Source organism: Engraulis encrasicolus, chromosome 18, assembly GCF_034702125.1.
Source record: "Engraulis encrasicolus isolate BLACKSEA-1 chromosome 18, IST_EnEncr_1.0, whole genome shotgun sequence".
Lineage (NCBI taxonomy): Eukaryota > Metazoa > Chordata > Actinopteri > Clupeiformes > Engraulidae > Engraulis > Engraulis encrasicolus.
Genome location: NC_085874.1, coordinates 41,511,871 through 41,516,870, shown reverse-complemented (window position 1 = coordinate 41,516,870; position 5,000 = coordinate 41,511,871). Strand labels below are relative to the sequence as shown.

General features: G+C 48.2%; 1 protein-coding gene across 1 annotated transcript in view; it reads left to right on the top strand.

The window, feature by feature from the left end:
* Nucleotides 1-5,000, top strand: part of LOC134468250 (DNA (cytosine-5)-methyltransferase 3A-like) — a 138,466-nt gene that overhangs the window by 60,044 nt on the left and 73,422 nt on the right. The window lies entirely within an intron of this gene.

Below are 5,000 nucleotides of genomic sequence, written 5' to 3'. Positions count from 1 at the left end.
CTCACCTCACCTCACCTCACCTCACCTCACCTCACCTCACCACCTCACCTCACCTATACCTCACCTCACCTCACCTCACCTCACCTCACCTCACCTCACCTCACCTCACCTCACCTCACCTCATCTCACTTCACCTCAGCTCACCTCAGCTCACCTCACCCCTCCTCACCTCTCCGCACCTCACCTCACCTCACCTCCCTTCTCCCCCCCTCACCTCACCTCACCTCACCTCACCTCACCTCACCTCACCTCACCTCACCTCACCTCACCCCCCCCCCCCTCACCTCCCCTCCCCTCCCCTCCCCTCACCTCACCTCACCTCACCTCCCTTCTCCCCTCCGATCCCCACCTCACGCTACCACACCTCCCTCTGACTCCTCATGTCCCTCTGAGATGCTCGCTCCTGACTGGAAACCCTATCTATCTATCTATCTATCTATCTATCTATCTATCTATCTATCTATCTATCTATCTATCTATCTATCTATCTATCTATCTATCTATCTATCTATCTATCTATCTATCTATCTATCTATCTATCTATCTATCTATTTATCTATCTCTTCCTCATATCTGTGCTGTGCTGTGCTGTGCTGTGTCCCTCCCTCCTAAATTTGCAGAGCTGTATGTGATAGTACAATAATCTCCTGCCCGACACCTTTGCAAAGCTTCCTCAGGGCTGCCTCTGCCCTCAGAGTCCAGTGCCACACACACACACACACACACACACACACACACACACACACACACACACACACACACACACACACACACACACACACACACACACACACACACACACACACACACACACACAGTACACAAAGCAACGCACACACACACAAACACACACACACACACACACACACACACACACACACACACACACACACACACACACACACACACACACACACACACACACACACACACACACACACACGATACACAAAGCAACGCACACACACACGTTTCACAAGTGATGGAGTTGGACAGCCTGGAGGCAAGTTACAGTTATGCCGTGTAAGCGACAGAAGTCATTATTTCTCTATGGAGGGCACGCGACCTGCGCTACCAAAGCGAATTCGCCAGTAGCGAAGCTTCTTGAGCGACCCTATTTTTACGATTAAACTCAATCTAATCGCAGGCGAATTTGCTCTGACGCTGTTCGGCGAAAACCAATCGGAACGTTCATAACTCCGAATGTCCCAGGCTGTCAAGACAGAGCCGTTATGTGATTAGCTGAATCAAACATGTCAATGCTGCGTCTGGAGCGAATACAGCTAATTCAAGGCGAAACTTCTTCTGCTACCCACGCTACCAGGAAGCGTAGTTCGCTCTTGGTCTGGACACGGCATTACAGACCTATAATGCCTCCTCTTCCACTTCTGGTTTAGGGCCTTTCCCCCTTAAGGCTCAGTTATGCTTCCTACTTGTGCCACAGAGTGAGCTTGACGCAGCCATGATGCAGTTAATTCTTGTTTATGCCCTGTTTTGAAGCACGGTCTGCGCGATGTCATTCCACGCTGAAACTGCCTTCAATACAAAGAGTAAACTAGACGTGTCGGTTGTTTTTTAGCATCACAGACTCGACGAGAATGAAAATGAAACATTAAATCTTTATATCACGTGCATGTTTGATCGCACTGGCAGCCACAGTAGTAGTTTGGAACAAAGAAGTGGCTCATTTGTCGAGGACGAAGCGGAATGTTTCCTCGACCTCGGAACCACTGTTCAACTGTCCAAATAACTTCAGCGTCGTAACTTGCAAGCGCATGTGTTGTCTTCGGTTCGTGTAAATAAATCAAACAACAAAGCACGGGCAACTTATTTAATGAAGAGCTCACAGTCCGTAGACCGACGAAGGTTAGAACAAGGAAGTAGCGCTTGTTCTCGACTCGAGGACAGAGCAGGCTGGTCGAGAGGACCAATCAGAGACCTATTTTCGCCCTTTCACGCCGTCGCTCCCTGCGTCGAGACACAATTTTGGGGAGGTGCCCCAGAGTACCTGCGTGATGGGGGGGGCTTCACTACGTTAACTGCGCGGCTCACTGCATCATGATGCAGTGACGCTGATCTCGAGGCATAAACCACCCTTGACTGTCTATCTGTGAGCAGTTACTGAATTACACAACTCGGCCTCTCCCTTTCAGCAGCTGTCGAGAGAGGAAAATAGCACACCAGTCAACACTGAATTGCAGTGCATTGCAGTGCAGAGAGAGGGGGAGTGTGAGAGAGAGAGAGAGAGAGAGAGAGAGAGAGAGAGAGAGAGAGAGAGAGAGAGAGAGAGAGAGAAATGCACTGCGGTAGTATGGAAGGTGGGGTCTTGAGGTCTGGGTTATTTGGGGTTGGTGGGTGTGGATTGATTGAGTGAGTGAGTGAGAGTGAGAGAGAGAAGGAGAGAAAGAGGAGTGGAAGAGAGGGAAGAGAGACAGAGAGAGGGGAAGGGAGGGAGAGAGGGAGAGAGAGAAATAGAAGAAGACAAGAAAGAGACAGAGGATGGCAGGGAAATTCCCTCCTGTGCCCTGGAGTGAGTCTGCAGCAATAGAGGGGATGAGAAGAAATGGGTGACACAAAAAGAAGAGAAAAGAAAAGAAAAGAAAAGAAAAGAATAGAAAAAAGAAAGGAAAGAAGAAAGGAAAGAAGAAAGAAAGAACAGCACAGGGGATGACAGAATATGAGAGGAATAGAGGAACACAGGGACCACAATGGAAATAAGTCCTCTGACTTTTTTGTGTACATCCCTGTCTATTTATTCCTTTCAATGTATGGTTATTGTTGCTGTACAATGTTTTTTTAACATCTAATAGACTAAATAAATGCATTCATTCATTCATTCATTCAGAAAAGTAGAGAAACAAAATGAAACGAAAATAGAAGAAAAAGGGAAAGAAAAAGACAGGTGATGGCGGGAAATGAACAGTGGAGTAAAATAGAAAAGAAGAGAATAAATGGAGAGATAGAAGAGGAATGAAGGCGTATACTGCAGTAGATGAATGCTGCTGCATTCCTACACCCAACACAGAGGTGCAGGACTGCCATCAACACAGACTAGGGTGTGTGTATGTGTGTGTGTACGTGTGTGTGTGTGTGTGTGTGTGTGTGTGTGTGTGTGTGTGTGTGTGTGTGTGTGTGTGTGTGTGTGTGTGTGTGTGTGTGTGTGTGCGTGCGTGCGTGCGTGTGCACGCGCATGTGTGTGTGCGCGTGTGTGTATGCTTGTGTCTGTGTGTGTGCGCGTGTATGTGTGTGTGCGTGAGTGTGTGCGTGTGTGTGTGCTCGTGCACATGCACGTGTGTGTGCGTGCTCACGCATGTGTGCGTGCTTGCCCATGTGTGTGTGTGTTTGTGTGTGTGTGTGTGTGTCCATATGTGTGTGTTTGTCTGTGTGCGTGCTCGCCCATGTGTGTGTGTGTGTGTGTGTGTGTGTGTGTGTGTGTGTGTGTGTGTGTGTGTGTGTGTGTGTGTGTGTGTGTGTGTGTGTGTGTGTGTGTGTTCCACAATGTCCATCAAACTTAGAAAAACAAGGAGGGTTCAAAAGAAACAGACCAAACGGAAGCTGAACCTTGACAACCTGTCTGATTTTACCATCCAGCAGCAATTTCAGGTGAGCCTCGGGAATAGCCTTCAGCAAGAATACCCCGACAACATCGAAGAGCACTGGGGCCTGCTCAAGTCCACCATCCTTGAATCCTGTGAATCCACCCTTGGATATAAGTCTAGAAAACACCAAGACTGGTTTGATGAGCATGACATGGAGATAGAAGACCTCATCTCCAAGAAGCGAAAAACCTTCCATGCCTGGCAAAATGATCCAACAAGTGATATCAAAAGGATAGCTCACTCTAGGGCCAAGGCTGAGGTTCAGAGTCGGGTGAGGGAACTAAAAAACACCTGGTGGACTGAAAAGGCTCTGGAACTCCAAGGACTCGCAGACTCTGGAGACACAAGAGGATTTTTCAGTGCTACAAGAGCCGTTTATGGCCCCAGCCACCACGGCTTAAATCCCCTGCGCTCAAAGGATGGAAAAACTCTTTTAAAAGATAACTCAGCCATCAACACACGCTGGAAAGAACATTTTCAAGAGCTCCTGAACCGACATGGCGCAGCTGCACCAGATACCTTGAATCAGATCTCCCAAATGCCCATCAGAGAAGACCTGGCTGTTCCTCCCACCATAACTGAGGTTGCCAAATCTATTAGAAGCCTTAGGAACAACAAGGCGGCTGGTTCAGATGGAATCTCCTCAGAAATCCTAAAGGAGGGGGGACCACAGCTCTGGCACCACATTCACCAGCTTCTTCTCAAGGTCTGGGAGAAAGAGGAGCTACCCTCTGAGCTTCGTGATGCCCAGATCGTCACAATCTTCAAGAAAGGGGACAAAGCTGAATGTGGAAACTACAGGGGCATCTCACTTCTGTCAACAACAGGAAAAGTCCTTACCCGCATACTTGCTAACCGCCTGCTTCCATTGTCTGAGGAATTACTCCCAGAATCTCAATGTGGTTTCCGCCCATCCAGAGGAACAACAGACATGATTTTCACTGCACGCCAGCTACAAGAGAAGTGCCGTGAACAAGGACTGCCCCTGTATATGGCCTTCATAGATCTGACGAAGGCTTTTGACTCTGTGGACCGCCAGGCTCTATGGACCTTACTATCAAAGTATGGATGCCATGACAAATACATCCGCATACTAAGGCTCCTTCATGATGGCATGTCAGCTACAGTTCTCAGCAATGGTGGCTCTGAATCTGAGGCTTTCCCTGTGGAGACAGGAGTAAAACAGGGCTGCATAATTGCACCGACCCTGTTTGCCATTTTCATCGCTGCCATACTCCATCTCATTGGCCCAGAACTGCCACAAGGGATTCCAATCCTCTACAGATCAGATGGTAGGCTATTCAATCTAAATAGATTTAAAGCCAAAAGTAAAATCAGGAACACCACCATCATGGAACTTCAGTATGCAGACGACAATGCCATTGTATCACACTCCCCAGA